At 42.3% G+C, this 19,831-nt stretch overlaps 1 protein-coding gene across 3 annotated transcripts in view; it reads left to right on the top strand.

The window, feature by feature from the left end:
• The window catches only part of SLC1A6 (solute carrier family 1 member 6), a 103,250-nt gene that overhangs the window by 46,690 nt on the left and 36,729 nt on the right, over positions 1 to 19,831 (top strand). The window lies entirely within an intron of this gene.

Genomic DNA, 19,831 nt, shown 5'->3' with positions numbered 1-19,831 from the left:
ATGTTGAAGCTCAGCCAACATCACCTGGCTAAGGAGGCTGAGGCAGAGCTTCCAAACCAACAAGGGCTTTTATGCCAGCTCCCCACAAAGCATCCCCAGGTCCAGCTCATCTGGCTGTCATCAATCCATCATTGCACCCACTCATCTCTTCCACATTCCGCTGTGCAGATAATACCAACTTCACTTGTTCATGATCTCATTGAGTGTTCAACAGCCTCAAGAGCTTAGCATTGTTTGCTCCCATTTCACAGAAAAGAAAACCGAGACTCATAGAGGTAAAATGACTGCTCAAGGTCACCCAACCAGTAATTGGCACAGTGGCATTCGTACCCAGAGGGTCCAGCCCCAGAGAGTCTGGTCCAGCTGCCTCCATTGATGTTTTGCAGCTGATTCAATTTCTTTCTTCTCTTTCTCATGACCTTCCTCCTTTATTCTTTATTTTTAAAACTTTTAAATTAAAGTTTATTGGGGTGACAATTGTTAGTAAAGTTACATAGATTTCAGGTGTACAATTCTGTAATACATCATCTATAAATCCCATTGTGTGCTCACCACCCAGAGTCAGTTCTCCTTCCATCACCATACATTGGATTCCCTTCACCCTCATCTACCACCCACCTCCCCCCCTTACCCTCTGGTACCCACTAAACTATTGTCTGTGTCTATGAGTTTTTGTTTCTTCATTTGTTTGTCTTGTTCTTTCATTGTTTTCAGTTTTATATACCACATATCAGTGAAATCATATGGTTCTCTACTTTTTCTGTCTGATTTATTTCACTTTGCATCATAATCTCAAGATCCATCCATGTTGTCGCAAATGGTATATTTCATTTTTTCTTATGGCAGAATAGTATTCCATTGTGTGTGTATACCACAACTTCTTTATCCATTCATCTATCAAAGGACACTTTGGTTTTTTCCATGTCTTGGCCACCGTAAATAAAGCTGCAGTGAACATTGGGGCACATATGTCTTTGTGGAAAAATGATTTTAGATTTTTTTTTGGCAGATACCCAGGAGAGGGATTGCTGGGTCCCTTTATTCTTTTGCAGTCTTTATTTCACTTCATTTCACTTTGCTTCACTTCATTTCATTTTATTTAGCAGCTTTAAAAAGATGTAATTCCCTATAACACAATTTACCCATTTGAAGTGTACAATTCAATGGTTTTTGCTAATATTTACAGATTTGTGCAAACATCACCACAGTCAATTTTAGAACATTTTAATCACCTCCAAAAAGAAACCCTGTTCCTTTTAGTTATTACCCCAATCCCCTCCATATTTCCCAGCTCCTGTTAACCACTAAGCTATATTCTGTCTCTATAGATTTCCCTGTTCTAGACATTTCACATGAAACGAATCTTAATTGTGGTCTTTTGTATTGGACTCTTTCACTCAGCATAATGTTTTTAAGGTTCATCCATGTTGTAGTCTGTAACAGTATTTTGTCCCTTTTTATGGCTAAATAATATTCCATTGTATAGATAGACCTAATTTTGTCTACTCATCCATCCATGAATGGATATTTGGGTTGTTTCCACCTTTTGACTATTGTGAATGATGTTGCTATAAACATTAGCCTACAAATCTTTGTGTGGATGTATGTTTTCCTTTTCTTTTGGGTTTATATCTAGGAGTGGAATATTCAAACAGTACTGAAATGTATTCAGCAAAACCAGAACATTCCCATTAAGTGTTGCGGCCACTGTGGAACACAGTCATGGTGGTGCCTCAAAAAAAATTAAATATAGAATTGCCATTTGATAAAGGAATCCCACTTTTGGGTTTATATCCAAAATAACTGAGAGCAAATATTGAAAAGATTTTTGCATACCCATGTTCATAGCAGTGTTATTTACAATGACCCAAAGGTGGAAGCAGCCCAAGTGTCCACTGACAGATGAATAGATAAACAAAATGTGGCCCATCCACACGATGGAATATTATTCAGTCTTAAAAAGGAAAGGACATTCTGACACCTGCTACAACATGAATGAACCTTGGGGACATCATACTATGTGAAATAAGCCAGACACAAGAGGACAAATACTGTGTGATTCCACTTACGTGAGGTCCCTAGAGGAGTCAGATTCATAGAGACAGAAAATTGAATGATGGTTTTCAGTGGCTGGGGGAGGGGGATGAGAAGTTAGTTGTATGGAACCATGGGCTGGTAACACAGATGAGAAGAGAGGCATGAAGCAAGGAAACTCATCTTTGCAGCAATAGAACCTTTTCCTTGCTTCATGCCTCTCTTCTCACCTGTGTTACCAGCCCATGGTTGCATTCAAACCTCAGGTCCTGACCTTTGGGGCCCCCTTTGCCTGTGGAGCTGTAGCAGTGAGATCTCATCATGATGAAAGGAGGTGGTGCTGCTCAAAGACTTGGCAACTTCTCGTCAACCCAGGCTCCCTTGGGGTGTAAACCACCCATGGGTGCCCGACAAGCTAAGACGAGCTGCTATCTCGTCCAACAGGATTTTGTCAGACATAGCTGGGAAGACGCCCATGTTCCCCGGACGCTCCTTCCCTTCCGGGATGTATCGAAGTTTTGCAAGTTACTGAGCGACAGGTGACCAGGTTTCTCAGGCACCGACTCGGAGCATCTGAAGGATGGGAACTCATCCTGACGACTGAGATTGCACAGAGAAAAGAGGTTTAGAAAAATTAAGGAAGTGTGCTCAAAAGTGGCACAGCTGGGCTCAGAGGACTCCTGAGTCCTCTTATTTTACTTCCTTCAATACCCAAGGATCAGATCTATGAGAAAGAAACCTAAAAAGGGCTTAGCTACTTTCCCAAGTCCAACCCGAGAAGGTCACATGAGCTCCGCAGAATTCTGAGCTGCTCAGCGTGACCTGAAGCAGGTCTGGCAACCAAAGAATTCTCTCTCTGACCTTCTCTACATGGCCTGGCCATCAGTCTTCTATTGATTGAAACCCAACGTAATAAAGGCACTGGTTCGAAAGCTTTGCTGCACTTCACGGTCATCTAGGGCTTTTAAAAATCTGGTGGCACCGTACACCATGTGGCCTTTTGTGCCTGGCTCCTTTTACTTGAACATAATGCTTTCAAAGTCCATCCATATTGTAGCATATGTCAGAGTTTCATTCTCCTTTATGTCTGAATAATAGCCTGTTGTATGGATAGGCCACATTTTGTTTATGCATTCATCTTTTGATGGACAATTGGTTTGCTTCCACCTTTTGGCTACTGTGAATAAGAACAAATAAAATCTACGGAGAGAAAATGAATCCAGGGTAATGGTTGCCCAGGCTGGCACAGGATGCGTGGACCGTTTAATGGATATGGGGTTTCCATTTCGGCCCACTCTGCAGAGCCACGTTCTTTGGTCTGGCCCACCCCTTGGGCATCTACATGCCTCAGTTGCTCTCCTTCCTACCAATTTCCTGTAGATGTGTATGTGTGTGTGTGCACGCACACGCGTGTGTGTGTAAGGGGGTGCAGGTGGAAGGGATGCAAATAAGTGGGCAATATTCACTCTATAGCAAGCAGATAATTGAGCAGAAGGCACAATAGCATAATGGTCAAAGGTATAAGTTTCGGAATCAGACTGTGTCGGATGCCTGACTCCAGTGACTTGAATTATGGAAACTCTTGGCGGCTCAGTGTCCTCATCTGTAAAGAAGAGATAGTAATGCCCACTTTACTTGATTGTTGTCAGGAGTTAATATATCCAAAGCACTTAGAAAATTGTCTGCTCTTTAGAAAGCACACTATTTTACTTTCTAACAACCTCTCGGATCCATCCTTTGCTTGCCAACATCACTTCCTGGTTGAGATGGCCAATATCCATGACCTACAAAGCAGCTGCAGACTCGGAATTCATCTTCACGAGCTGGTTGGTGACCTGGACAAGACCCTGCCACACCCAGGACACCTGCCTTTCACTCGGCACAAGGAGCCTGGCTTTGGTCAGCTGGTAGGTGTTTTGAAAACTGTGTGGTATGTGCACTGCATGTCTTTCTCATGATGAGGGTGAAGGAAAGGAGCAGGATGGGGGAGGCGGCCATGAACTGATACAATCAAAGGGCTGAGCCAAGTCTCCCAGGGAGGGACCTGTCTGCTTCAAGGAATTGATAATGGCTGTAATGCTGTGCGGTTAATGAGGCACAGATGAAGATGAAAGAATAATTATCGTGTATTCGTACCATGATCAAGCAGAAATGACAATTGTGAGGAAGAGTCACAAACATGTTTTTGTGTTCAGAAATGGATTAGGAAAGAGATGAGAACAAATGAGTGAGAGAGAATCCCAGCTAGTGTGTGAAAAGGTGCCTGGGTGGAAAATTGCTTCTGGAAAAGGGATTATAATAGAATTGCCTGCATTTCTATTGTGTCAAAAAGCTTATGATTGTTCAAACCCCCAAACATCTCTGGCCCTAAATCTATATTAACAGGAAGTGAACTTTGGACTCTGCACACTCTCTCCCCAAAGTTCCATCTCTTTTGCCCATTTAAGATGTATTATTGGAGAGAGATGGGCAAGGAAGACGCTCCCAAAGGCAAAGCCAGAAGTAATGAGGGACAGCGGACAAGGAAATTTCTCTAAAAGAGAAGAATGAAGTGAGAAAGTGAAACTTTCAATCTATCCTTAGCTTATCCAAATTCCCATCATGGCTAAACATGCATAACACATATGACTGTCAGAAAAACCCCTTGCATCCTGAAAAAACTACACACACAAAGTGCACCTGGTCTTTTCTTAAGCTGCTCAATCGTTAGATTAAATGTTGGGCCCTGTGGTAGGCAGCTTCTGACATGGCTAACAGTGTCCCATCTCTTGGTATTCACTCCCTTGTGTGACTTGCTCACCTCGAGTGTGGATTGGACCTAGTGACTCACTTCTACTGAGTAGAATATGACAACAGTGACAGGATGTCAGTTCTGAGATTAGGTTACAAAAAGCTTGTGACTTCTCTGTCTCTGGCTTGTCTCTGTCTCTGTTCTCTGTCTCTGGCTTGTCTTACTTTCCTTGGTTTTCACACATTGAGGACGTGACTGCCATGTTAGAGAGGCCAGTGTGGCAGGAAATAGAGGGCAATCTCTGGCCAAGAGCCTGTGAGGAGCTGAATCCTGCCACAGCCTTGTGAGTGAGCCAGGAAACGCAGCCTCCCCCAGTCAAACTTTCCAATGAGACCGTATCCCCAGCTGCCATCTTGACTTCAGCTTCATGAGAGACCCTGCGACAGAAGACTGAGAGATAATACATGTTGTTGTTTCAAGCCACTGAGTTTCTGGATAATTTGTTATATAACCATAGACCATGACTACAGGCCCATATGTTGCCGCCTCCTTAAAAGAAAACAACGTATTGCTGATATTTTGCAGTGCTGACCTCTACACAGAGCCACTGTGAGGAACTATTATGTTATCTCCACCAATTAGAATGCTGAACATAATAACCATACTTTTGTGGTTAAATATATGTCTATTAAATATGTCATATCTTAAGGCTGAGACAGCCAGTTCTCTGAAGGCGAGACTCCCTTGCAAGTTAACAAAACAAAATACATGTTTTCAGCCTTCAAATTTACTCCTGAGGTTTTCAAACCATTTAAAAACTGAGATATAATTGACATATAACATTGTGTCAGTTTAAGGGGTACAGGCATACCTCTTCCTATTGTGCTTTGCAGATATTGCATTTTTTTCAAATTGAGGGTCTGTCTGGCAACCCTGCATTGAACAAGTCTGTTCATGCCATTTTTCAGATGAGAGTTAGCACCTTTAAGCAATAAAGTATTTTAAGTTAAGATATGTGTATTGGTTATTTTAAGACCTAGTGCTATTGCACACTCAATAGGTTTCAGTATCACGTAAATATAACTTTTATATGCACTGGGAAACCCCAAAATTCATGTGACTTACGTAATTGCGATACTCGCTTTATTGTAGTGGTCTGCAGTATGTCCAAGGTCAGCCTGTACCACAGAGTGATTTGATCCATTTATGTTGCAGCGTGATTGCCATTGTAGCACGAGCTAACCCCTCTGTCGTGTCCCATAATGACCCTTTCTTCTAGTGGTGGGAACCATTAAGATCTAGCTTCTTAGCAAGTTCAGTGTTTAGAATATGGTTTTGTTGGCTACAATCACAGTGCTGTATTAGATCTCCAAGACTTATTTATCTACTCTTTGCAAGCATGGACCCTGAAACAACGTCCTGAGCTTTTCTTGAGCAAAGGAAGTTTACTCTGTCGCCGGAGAAGAAAGTCTTTAACAGTCTGCCTTGAAAGATTTGCCATTTTCTGATGACCAAGTACTGCTCAGTGTTAGCTCCCCATTTCATCGTGGGGCTTTATTTAATTAACTTGTCCTTTAGAACTTTTTAAATTACATTTATCGGGGTGACATTGGTTGGTAAAATTATATAGGTTTCAAGTGTACAGTTGTGTAATACATCATCTATGTTTTGCGTTGTGCTTTCACCACCCAGGGTCAATTCTCCTACCATATACGGAGGGTGTCAAAAAAATGTATACATATTTTAAGAAAGGAAAAAACTGTACTGAAATTGTAATACTCAATATATACCAATAACAAAAGGTGAATACAAGTCACGTTTGATTTCTGCAATTACAAGAGGTGCTCAAAGTGGTTACAGAAGTGTCCAGACACTTCTGATTACAGAGAATTACTGCTTGAGCAAACTACTGCTTGAGCAACGTTGACCAAAGTGTCCACTTGTATACATTTCTTTGGCACCCCCGGTATTTGACCTCCTTTACCCTCTTCTACCATCTGCCTCCACCTTTACCCTCTGGTAACCTCTACACTGTTGTTTGTGTCTATGATCTTTCTATTGGTCTTGTTCATTTGTTGCTTTCAGTTTTATATCCCACATATGAGTGAAGTCATGCAGTTCTTGTCTTTTTCTGTCTGACTTATTTTGCTTAGCATTATAATCTTTTTTTAAAAAAGATTTTATTGGGGGAGGGAACAGGACTTTATTGGGGAACACTGTGTACTTCCATGACCTTTTTCCAAGTCAAATTGTTGTCCTTTCAATTTTAGTTGTGGAGGGTGTTGTTCAGCTTCAAGTTGTCCTTTCAGTCTTAGTTGTGGAGGGCGCAGCTCAGCTCCGGGTCCAGTTACCGTTGCTAGTTGCAGGGGGCGCAGCCCACCATCCCTTGCAGGAGTCAAGCTGGCAACCTTGTGGTTGAGAGAATGCGCTCCAACCGAGCCATCTGGGAGGCAGCTCAGCTCAAGGTGCCATGTTCAACCTTAGCCGCAGGTGGTGGAGCCCACCATCTCTTGCAGGAGTTGAGGAATTGAACCGGCAACCTTGTGGTTGAGAGCCCACTGGCCCATGTGGGAATCGAACTGGCAGCCTTCGGAGTTAGGAACATGGAGCTCTAACTGCCTGAGCCACCGGGCCGGCCCTAGCATTATAATCTTAAGATCCATCCATGTTGTCGCAAATGGCAGTATTTCATTTTTTCTTATGGCCGAGTAATATTACATTATATATATGTGCCATATCTTCTTTATCTAATTATCTATCAAAGGACACTTTGGTTGTTTCCACACCTTAGCCACTGTGAATAATGCTGCAATGAGCATAGGGGTACATATATCTTTACAGGTAAATGTTTTCAGGTTTTTTGGGTGGATACCCAGAAGAGGGATTGCTGGGTCGTATGGTATTGCCATCTCTTGTTTGATTCTGGACACTGTGTATTTGATGTGTATGGGGCAGATAACTTACTGTCTGGTTTGCTGACCACATTGGACCTGATGGAGAGAACTACTCATCACCCAGAGACCCCAGAATTATTTATGTTTGGGTGCCCCCCTAAATGGATAAAAGGATGCACTGAAATAACCTCACGTTGCTATATATCCTTCCAGGATTTGCTCAAGAATTTTTGATTTTGCAAACTCACAGAAACAGATAATAGAATGGTGTGGTTACGAGGGACTGGGGTGAGTTTGGGTGGGTAAAATGGGGGAAAGGTTAGTCAAAGAGTACAAACTGTCGGTTATGTAAGATTAATAAGTTCTGGAGATCTGATGCACAGGGTGGTAACTGTAGATAACAATACTGTATTGTATATTTGAAATTTGCTAAGAAGGTAGATATTAAGTGGTCTCAACACACATACACACACACAGAGAGAAGAAAATGGTAACTATATGCAAGGTGATGGTAACTAATTAGCTTGATGATGGCGACTATTTCACCATGTATATGTATATCAAACATTAAGTGGTACTCGTGAAGTATATACATATTTTATTTCTCAATTATAGCTCAATAAAGGTATCTAAAAAAAATGTTTGCCTTTGAAGATGGCTCTGAGAGGCACTTAGTTCAGTCCAGGGTTTCTCAAACTTGACACAATGGACTATCCTGGACTGAGTAATTTTTTGTCATGGCAGGGGGTCTGCCCCGGGCATTGCAGGACAGTTGGCAGCATCCTGGCCTCTACCCACTGGACTCCAGCAGCATCCCCTACCCGCATCCCTAGTTGTGACAACCAAAAATGCCTCCAGGTATTGCCAAATGTCCCCTGGGGGGCAGGCTTACTCTGGTTAGGGATCTGTGTTTTAATCCAATATCTGTTGGTTGAGCACTACTGTTTTAGTTCTATGTGAGTCACCCTAGTTTAACATCCCTGGCAAATTCTAGCCTGTGCCTGATTGCTTCTGTGTCAGGGAACTCACTACTTCACAAAGTACCTTCTCCATGGTTAGACTTCTCTGGGAAGCAGCATCTTCCTTAGAGTAGAATGGGAATGATTGCTAAAGGATATGAGGTCTTCTTTTGGGGTCATGAAAATGTTTTGGAACTAGATAAAGATGGTGGTTGCACAACATTGTGAATGTATCAAAGGCCACCGAATTGTATACTTTAAAATGACTAATTTTATGTCATGTGAATTTCACCTCAATAAAAAAACAAGCATGAGTTTTACCATTTATGGAGACCTTCCTCTGTATCAGGCACTGTAGTAAATGACATACAATGTTGTCTCAATGAATCCTGACAGAAAACTGGTGAGAGAGGTACTTCTATTATCCACAGTTTAATAGGTGAGAAAAGGGAGGCTCAGAGAGGTTAAGCAGGTTGCATAGTAACACCGCTAGGAAGGGACAAGCCCAGGTCTGCTTCCCTCGGTACAAATCATGCTGTACTGATTCCCCTGCCAATCTCTTATTTTCCAGGAAAAATGGAAAAATGATAAGGAAGCCAGGAAAGTCACGAGGCACCAGATGATTACAAAGGAGTATTTGCATTTCTAAAACTGAAAATTAAATAAAGCATTGCACAACTGTACGGGCCTTACTTGGAATTGTGCTTTGAATAATTTTTTTTAAATGACCTAATTGGACAAATTTGAATACTGACTGTGACATTTGATGCTGGGAAAGAATTATTGTTTCTGTTGGTGGGGAAGAAAATAAGGCAAGACACATAGAAACGCCCTGCAAACTTTCTTTAAGTTAATCTGCTTATTTGTTCACTACTTGCAATTTACATGGTGGGATAAAATTTTTACCCATTGCAAGAAATATTTACCCAATGTTTGTTATGTGCCAGGTAATGGGGATACAGGAGTAGTAAGACAGATTGACCCCTTCCTGTAGCAAATGTTATTCATGCCACACCCGTATCTCCTAGGCAGCCGTCCCACGGTTTCCCACCCGCTAGCCGCTGCAGCTCCCTGCCTGAAGGCTGTCTCTGGCCCCTGAAGCTGGCTTGGCCCATGCAAAGGGCAGGCCAGATGTGCGGGGGAGTTACTCCTTAATCAGTGCCTGCCTAGAGTTGGTGGATAAACACCCCAGCTCCCTCGCTCCTTGGCTGGAATTACTAAAGTACATGCTTTCCACGATCTCTGAGAGGTCACAGCAGGACTGAGCCTCAGCTGTTCACAGTGGGAACCTGTTTAACACCCACTACTGGCTGCCCTGTCTTCCCTGCCTCACTGCCCTGCTCCTATCCTGGGGCTTCCTGGGATTGCCTTCCAGATACACTTCTTACACTAGAATTCTTGTTTCAGAGTCTGCTTCTAGAGTACCCCAAAGGAAGGCATTATGCCAAACTGCCCTCGGGGACCTAACAGTCACTGGACAGCCGCACACAAATGGGATGAGAATTATGAAGGAAAAGTGCAGGGTGCTGTGGAAATGTATAAAGGGAAGTGTGACCTAATCTGGGGGGCAGGAAAACTGATGATGCTAGACAGGAAAAGAGGGAGGGAGAGAAATTTCTTTTTAATTTTATCCCGCAGTGTAAATGGCAAGTAGTGTTCTTAGGAACGTCTTTGTGACAAGTGTTCTTAAACAATTCATGACATGCATTACAGAATGGGTCTAATCTCCATTCACTGATACAACACTGTGGGAGAGAATTTTCTAAGCAGAGGGAGTAAGATGTGCTTGGAGGCAGAAGAAAGTTTGAAGTGTGGAAGAAACTGCGGGAGGCTGGATGATGCTCCTCTCCTATCCCCAGACGTCCGTGTCCAAATCCCTGGAATCTGTGAATATGTCACTTTACTTGGTAAAAAGGACATTAAAAAAGTGATCAAGAGTCTTGAGATTATCCTAGATTATGCTGGTGGGCCCAGTGGAATCACAGGGCTCTTTATAAGAGGCAGGCAAGAGGGTCAGAAGTCAAAGACAGAGATGTGACAGTAAAAGCAAAGAGAGTCAGATTTAAAGATATTGCTGCAGGCTTTGAAGATGGAGAAAGAGGCCAGGAGCTAAGGAATGCAGGCAGCCTCTAAAAACTGGAAGAGGCAAGGAGATGGATTCTTCCTCAGAGCCTCTGGAGGAGCCGTGGTCCTGCAGACACCTTAATTTCAGCCCAGTGAAATCCAGTTAGGACTTCTGACTTCCAGCACTGTAAGATCTAAATTTGCACTGCTTTATGTCACTAAGTTTGTGGTAGTTACAGTAACAATAGGAAACTTATACAGAAATGAAAATGGCTGAAGATCAAAGTGTTGAAATGGGGAGAGGGAGTTACCTGAGATGATGGGGGAGCAGATGAGGGGGAGGCGGTAAGGTCAGATCAGTGTGGTCTGAATGTTTGTATCCACTCCCCAAATTCATAGGTTGAAATAGCAAAGATGATGGTATTAGGAGGTGGGGCCTTTGGGAGGTGATTAGGTCATGAGTATGGAGCCCCCATGGATGGGATTATAAAAGGGACCCCAGGAGCTCCTTCCACTAGGTGAGGACACAGCCAGAAGGTATAGGCTATGCCCTCACTAGAATGTGAATGCAATCATGCTGGCAGCTTTTTTTGTTTTTAGTTTTATTGGGGAATATTGGGGGACAGTGTGTTTCTCCAGGGAATTGTCCTTCAATCTCATTGTGGAGGGCACAGCTCAGTTCCAAGTCTAATTGCCATTTTCAATCTTTAGTTGCAGGGGGCACAACCCACCATCCCATGGGGGAATTGAACCAGCAACCTTGTTGTCGAGAGCCCACACTCTAACCAACTGAGCCATCCGGCCACCCCTCCGGAAGCTTAGCGGCAGCTCATTGTCTTCAGTCTAGTTGTGAAGGGTGCAGCTCACTGGCCCATGTGGGAATTGAACCGGCAGCCCTGTTGTTGAGGGCTTGCGCTCTAACCAACTGAGCCATCCGGCCACCCCCATGCTGGCATCTTGACCTTGGACTTACCAGCCTCCAGAACCATGAGCAATACATTACTGTTGCTTACAGACCACCTAGTCTGTGGTGTTTTGTTACAGCAGCCTAAATGGACTAAGACTGAGGGACTGTGTTCTAGAAGCTATGGGTGACCTGCTCGGGAGACTAGAATGCTCATGCTGGCTGAGATGTGCTTGTGCATTACAGGGAAGATGGTGACGGGAGGACTGGTTCCAAGGCTGTAGGACCATCCAGGCAACAGCGATGGTTCCTTGGAGGAGGGGAGTGTGGAGGGCAGGAGACGGAGGAAAGCAGACAGATTTACGATTTTTAGGAGTAAAAGCAACAAGGTGTTTGATTGCAAAAAATGTCTGCACCTACTGCTCAGCACAGTGGCTGACTTCAGCTAATATACCTGAATGACTAATTGAATGACTATGGGCTCCTTTGTAAAAATATTTAAGAATTATTTTAAAACTGCATTGGTATAACTCATATGAGGTACTTACAGTAATCAGATCATAGATACAAAAAGTAGAATGGTGGTTGTGAGGTGGGGAGGAGTGTGGGGAGTAAGTGTTTAATGGGGACAGAGTTTCAGCTTTGCAAAATGAAGTGAGTTCTGGAGGTGGATGGTGGTGATGGCTGTACAAATGTGAATGTATGTTTTTTTTTTTGTTTTTTTTTTTTTAACTAACAGTTGGTTTTTTTTAGATTTTATTTGGGAAGGGGAACAGGACTCCACTGGGGAACAGTGTGCACTTCCAGGACCTCTCCTCTCTAAGTCAAGTTTTTATCCCCTCAATCCCAGCCGTGGAGGGTGCAGCCCAGCTCCAGGTCCAGCCGCCGTGCTAGCTGCAGGGGGCGCAGCCCACCATCCCCCACGGGAGTCAAGGAATCGAACTGGCAACCTTGTGGTCCAATTGAGCCATCCGGGAGCTCAGCGGCAGCTCAGCTCAAGGTGCCGTGCTCAATCTTAGTTGCAGGGGCCGCTGCCCACCATCCCCTGTGGGACTTGAGGAGCCGAACCGGCAACCTTGTGGTTGAGAGCCCACTGGCCCACCCGGGAATCAAACCGGCAGCCCCTGGTGTCAGGAGCCCGGAGCTCCAACCACCCGAGCCACCGGGCCGGCCCCCAAATGTGAATGTATTTAATGCCACTGAACTATACACTTAAAATGGCTAAGATGGTCAATTCTATGTTATGTGTATCTTACTACAATTTAAAAATATTGAACAAATCAGGATTGGTATAAAGATAAATATAACCCAGGCTGGTTTTATCATTTTAATAATTTTAATATTTATAATATACAATTATATGACCTGTAACATAATATAAAATATCATATGCAGTATAAATATTATGTAATATTCTATATTCATGTTTCTTCTGACTTTAAAAGAAATTAAAATGAAAACTTTTCCATGGGGCCCCTCCCGTTAGTGCAGGAGTGGGCCCTGGGAAGTTGGTGGCAGAGAGGAAATACATTTCAAACATTGGTATACATCAAACTTCCTGGGAAGCTCATTAGAAATGCATAGCCCTTGGCCTGCCCTCTGGGATTCTGATTCTTAGGTCTGGACGGTGGCCCAGGAAGCTGCTTCATTGCCAAGTACTGTAGGTGTTCTCAGGAGGATGGTACCTGGCCCATTCTTTGGGAGCAGTGGCTGTCCCCAGGCGGGGGCATCCCCACACCTTTTTTTTTAATTTATTGGGGTGACAATTGTTAGTAAAATGACCTAGATTTCAGGTGTACAATTCTGTATTACATCATCTATAAATCCCATTGTGTGTTCACCACCCAGAGTCAGTTCTCCTCCCATCACCATATATTTGATCCCCTTACCCTCATCTCCCACCCCCAACCCCCTTACCCTCTGGTAACCACTAAACTATTGTCTGTGTCTATGAGTTTTTGTTTCTCATTTGTTTGTCTTGTTCTTTTGTTGTTTTTGGTTTATATACCACATATCAGTGAAATCATATGGTTCTCTGTTTTTTCTGTCTGACTTATTTCGCTTAGCATTACACTCTCAAGATCCATCCATGTTGTCACAAATGTTCCTATATCATCTTTCCTTAACGCCGAATAATATTCCATTGTGTATATATATCACAACTTCTTTATCCATTCATCTATCGAAGGACATTTTGGTTCTTTCCATGTCTTGGCCACCGTAAACAAAGCTGCAATGAACATTGGAGCATACATGTCTTTATGGATAAATGTTTTCAGATTTTTTTGGGTAGACACCCAGGAGAGGGATTGCTGGGTCATATGGTAATTCTATTCGTAATTTTTTGAGGAACCTCCACCCTGCCTTCCATAGCGGCTGCACCAGTCTGCATTCCCACCAACAGTGTATGAGGGTTCCTTTTTCTCCACAGCTTCTCCAACACTTGTTACTATTTGTCCTGTTGATGATAGCCATTCTAACTGGGGTGAGGTGATATCTCATTTTGGTTTTTATTTGCATTTCTCTGACGATTAGTGATGTTGAGCATTTTTTCATATGTCTATTTGCCATTTGTATGTTCTCTTTGGAGAAATGTCTCTTCAGGTCCTCTGCCCATTTTTCAATTGAGTTGTTTGTTTTTTTGATGTCAAGTTGCATGAGTTCCTTGTGTATTTTGGATATTAGCCCCTTATCGGAGGCACTGTTTGCAAAAATCTTCCCCCATTCGGTTGGTTGCCTCTTTATTTTGTCGATGGTTTCTTTTGCTGTGCAGAAGCTTTTAAGTTTCATATAGTCCCATTCGTTTATTTTAGCTTTTACTTCCCTTGCCTTTGGAGTCAGATTCATAAAATGCTCTTTGAACCCAAGGTCCATAAGTATAGTACCTATGTTTTCTTCTATGCAGTTTATTGTGTCAGGTCGTATGCTTAAGTTTTTGATCCATTTTGAATTAATTTTGGTACATGGTGACAGATAGCAGTCCAGTTTCATTCTTTTGCACGTGGCTATCCAATTCTCCCAGCACCATTTATTGAAGAGGCTGTCTTTTCTCCATTGTATGCTTTTTGCTTCTTTGTCAAAAATTATCTGTTTATATTTATGTGGTTTTATTTTTGGGTTCTCAATTTGATTCCATTGGTTTGTGTGTCTGTTTTTCTGCCAATACCATGCTGTTTTGATTATTGTAGCCCTGTAGTACAAGCTAAAGTCAGGGAGTGTGATACCTCCAGCATTGTTCTTTTTTCTTAGGATTGATTTGGCTATTTGGGGTCTTTTGTGGTTCCAAACAAATCTGATGATTTTTTGTCCTATTTCTTTAAAAACCGCCATTGGGGTTTTGATGGGGAATGCATTAAATCTGTATATTGCTTTGGGTAATATGGCCATTTTAATTATGTTGATTCTTCCAATCCATGAGCACAGAATATCTTTCCATTTCTTTGTGTCTTCTTTAATTTCTTTTAAAAATGTCATAGTTTTCAGCATATAGGTCTTTCACATCCTTGGATAAGTTTATTCCTAGTTATTTTATTCTTTTTGCTGCAATTGCAAAAGGAATTGTTTTTGTATTTCTTTTTCTGAGATTTCATTGTTAGCATATAGGAATGCAATGGACTTTTTTTTTAATGAGCTGATAATTTTTTTAATAGATTTTTTTGAGGAAGGGGAACAGGACTTTATTGGGGAACAGTGTGTACTTCCAGGACTGTTTTCCAAGTCAAGTTGTTGTCCTTTCAATCTTAGTTGTGGAGGGCGCAGCTCAGCCCCAGGTCGAGTCGAGTCGTCGTTGCTAGTTGCAGGGGGCACAGCCCACCATTCGTTGCGGGAGTCCAACCGGCAACCTTGTGATTGAGAGGATGCACTCCAACCAACTGAGCCATCTGGGAGTTCAGCAGCAGCAGCTCAGCTCAAGGTGCCATGTTCAATCTTAGTTGCAGGGGGCGGAGCCCACTATCCCTTGCCGGACTCCAGGAGTTGAACCGGCAGCCTTGTGGTTGAGAGCCCACTGGCCCATGTGGGAATTGAACTGGCAGCCTTAGGAGTTAGGAGCATGGAGCACCAACCGCCTGAGCCACTGGGCCGGCCCCTGCAATGGACTTTTGTACGTTGATTTTGTAGCCAGCAACTGTACACATTTGTTAATTGTTTCTAATAGCTTTTCTGTGGAGTCTTTAGGGTTTTCTATATATAGCATCATGTCATCTACAAAGAGTGACAATTTAACTTCTTCATTCCCAATTTGGATGCCTTCTATTTCTTTCTTTTGCCTGATTGCTCTGGCTAGGACTTCCAACACTATGTTGAAAAGCAGAGGTGATAGGGGACAGTCCTGTCGTGTTCCTGAACGTAGAGCAAAGGGCTTCAGTTTTTTACTATTAATTATGAGATTAGCTGAGGGTTTGTCATATATGGCCTTATGTTAAGGTATTTTCCTTCTATACCTATTTTATTAAGTATTTTAATCATAAATGGATGTTGTATCTTCTCAAATGCTTTTTCTGCACCAATTGATATAATCATATGATTTTTGTTCTTTATTTTGTTTATGTGATGTATCACATTAATGGATTTGCGGATGTTGAACCATCCTTGTACCCCGGGGATGAACCCCACTTGGTCGTGATGAATAATCTTTTTAATGCATTGTTGTATTCGATTTGCTAGAATTATGTTTAGGAGTTTTGCATCTGTATTCATCAGAGATATTGGTCTGTAGTTTTCTTTTTTTGTGTTGTCCTTACCAGGTTTTGGTATCAGGGTAATGTTGGCTTCATAAAATGAGTTTGGGAGTACTGTCTCTTCTTTAATTTTTTGGAAGAGTTTGAGCAGGATTGGTATTAGATCCTCTTTGAAGGTTTGGTAGAATTCACTAGTGAAGCCATCTGGTCCCGGACTTTTGCTTTTGGGAAGGTTTTGGATGACTGATTCAATTTCGTTACTGGTGATCGGTCTGTTTAGATTTTCCAGTTCTTCATGGTTCAGCCTAGGAAGGCTATATGTTTCTAAGAACTTGTCCGTGTCTTCTAGGTTACTGAATTTGGTGGCATATAGTCCTTCATAGTATTCTTGGATGATCCTTTGTATTTCTGTGGTGTCTGTGATAACTTCCCCTCTTTCATTTCTGATTTTGTTAATTAGTGTCTTTTCTCTTTTTATCTTAGTGAGTCAAGCCAAGGGTTTGTCAATTTTGTTAATCTTTTCAAAGAACCAGCTCTTTGTCACATTAATTTTTTTCTATTTTGTTTTTGTTCTCTAGTTCATTTAGTTTTGCTCTGATTTTTGTTATTTCCTTTTTTCCTTTTTTCTGCTGACCTTTTCCTTTTTTCTGCTGACCTTGGAAAAGGAAGGAAAAGGAAAAGAAAATTTGTTCTTTTTCTACTTCTTTAAGGTGTAACATGAGGTTATTTATTTTGGATTTTTCTTGTTTCTTGAGATAGCCTGTAATGATATAAATTTCCCTCTTAAAACTGCTTTCGCTGCATCCCCAAAATTTTGGTAGGATGTAATTTCATTGTCATTTGTTTCTATGTATCTTTTGATCTCTCCCACACTTTTTAAAGTTCAGACTTAATCCCTCCCTTGCTGGGTGGTTTTTAAAATCATGCCACTGCTGGGACCTGTTTCTTCATCTTATATGGGGATGATGACATTCACCTCAGGTGTCATTGAGAGGCTCTTCGGTTGCCCACAACTCAGCCTGGGGCAGCAGCTGGAATCTCAGCTCTGAGGCAACCGAGGGAGTTGGGCAAATGCTGCTGGGGAACATTGAGTGACTGAGGTGACAAACGGGAGGTGTCAGCAAGAATGAGGGTGGCTGGTTCAACCCAGAGGGTAAACCATTGCACACAAGGAACTCTTACATCACAATGAGAGGTTTCTGGGCAAGATAAATGCACAAAGACGCAGGCAAAGGGACAATTCCCAGTCCCAGAAGGACCTGCAAGAGGCTCCATCAGCAGGGTGGTGGCAGCTCTGTGTCCTGGGAGGATATATGGACTGCACCAATGAGCTTCCTGTCTCTGGCTTTGACCCACAGGGAACACTGACCAGTGGAGAGAAGGGGGTAGGGGCATCCACTTGGCAGCATTGCAAGGCTGGCTGCTTCTCACTACCTTGTCTCTTCAGACTTACCAGTGGCAAAGGTGGCTTCCTACAATAATTTGCAGTTTGGTACTGTGCTATCCATATATCCTGCCTACACCTTTGCAAAGACGAGGTCGGACAATTAAGTTCGCGAACCCATCCTAGAAAAAGTGCTACATACCTCATTGCTGAATATCATTATAGTCACCTTCGAAGTACTCCCCTTGGGAAGCCAGGCCTAGTCCACCCTTCAAAACAATTTGGGACTCTTTCTGGAATGACCATCAGATCTGTTGTCGTATTACCCTTGATGTCCTGAATGTCATCAAAATGTCTTCACTACTTCCTTTATCTTCGCGGTAAAGAAAGAAGTCATTGGGGGCCAGATCAGGTGAGTAAGGAGGGTGTTCCAATACAGTTACTTGTTTACTGGCTAAAAACTCCCTCCCAGACAGTGCCCTGTGAGCTGGTGCATTGTCGTGATGCAAGAGCCATGAATTGTTGGTGAAAAGTTCAGGTCGTCTAACTTTTTCACGCAGCCTTTTCAGCACTTCCAAATAGTAAACTTGGTGAACTGTTTGTCCAGTTGGTATAAATTCACAATGAATAATCCCTCTCATATCAAAAAAAGTTAGCAACATCCTTGCAACAAGTTCACAAACTTAATTGTCATACCTCAAATAGGCAATTCTCATTATTGTGGTCATTATGGTCTATAAAGTTGTCCAAATACTCAACCATTGCTCCTAGGGGAATATAAGGGTGGTTCTTTCGAGCCTCTGGTCACACCATTTTTGTTAACTGATCAATACATAACCTTGTTTTATGTGTGTTTCTGTTTAAAGATGCCTTAGTTAATACTCATACATATTGTTCAATAAAATTATATTGTAAGTCATTAATATTGAAATCAAGGCCAATGGCACTATAATTCATGCCCAAACGGAGCTTATCTAACACAGGCATTTTCTCCATCAGGCACATCCCAGCCTTCTTGCCTAAGAAACACTAGATAGCACTTCAGCGCTACGCTGAGGGGCCATTTTAAACAGTAAAAATCAACGAAAAGAACAAAATACTAAAAAATATGGCACTAAATAGACCTTAAAAAAGATGTTTGTCTTTTTAAAAATTAAAGTTGACATACAATTATATTTGTTTCAGGTGTACAGCATAGTGATTCAACATTTATATTCTTTATGAGGGGATCACCACAATAAGTCCAGCAACCATCTGTCACTGTACAGTTATGACAATATTATTGACTCTATTCCTGATGCTGTACATTACATCCACATGACTTATTTTATAAGTGGAGGTTTGTATTTCTCAATCCCCTTCCCCTTTTCCACTCATCCCCCATCCCCCTCCCCTCTGGCAATTATCAGTTTGTTCTCTGTGCCTGAGTTTGTTTCTGTTTTACTCATTTCCGTTTTGTTTTTTAGATTCCAAATGTAAGTGAAATCATCTGGTATTTGTCTTTCTCTGTCTAACTAATTTCATTTAGCATAATACCCTCTAAGTCCATCCATGTTTTTGCAAATGTCAAGATGTCATTCTTTTTTATGGCTGAGTAATATTCCATTTGGATGCTTGTTTAAAAAGGAGAGCTAAAACAAGAAGGTGGAATGTCATATTGTTTGACAGCTTGTTTGATCACGTTGGGCCCCTAAAATCTTTCACTGTTCTGTGCACATCGGTAAATGACCGTGCGAGCACCATGATATTGTTTTGGGGGTTGTGAATAAATTTTAGTGAGTTTGGTGAATTCACAAATACAGACTTGTCAAATGAGGGTCAACGGTTATCTCTGTTAAACTTCCCTCAAATAACGTGTTATCTGCTTTCTGTTGGTATCTGGATTGGTACAGGGAGGTCGTCACTGAAGAACATTCCTGGGGAAGTCTGGGTGCCAGGAAGCCCCCGGTACCCCCCCCCCCCACTATGAAGTCCCTCTTGAGATAAGAAAGCTGGCTGTGATGCCCAATGGTTGAGTCAGAGATGATTGGTTTGAACCCCTCAGCCTACTCCTTCTCAGCCCTGTGATCCTGGGCAGGCAGCTCCCTTTTTTTCCCCTGTGTATTCCCCTGTCAAATGGGCATATTGACCCTATTTTCACTTGCTTGTTATGGGGACCAGTGGATATCATGGTGAGCCCGTG

This window comes from Rhinolophus hipposideros (assembly GCF_964194185.1).
Source record: "Rhinolophus hipposideros genome assembly, chromosome: 16".
Classification (NCBI taxonomy): domain Eukaryota; kingdom Metazoa; phylum Chordata; class Mammalia; order Chiroptera; family Rhinolophidae; genus Rhinolophus; species Rhinolophus hipposideros.
This window is presented reverse-complemented; position numbering and strand designations above follow the sequence as displayed.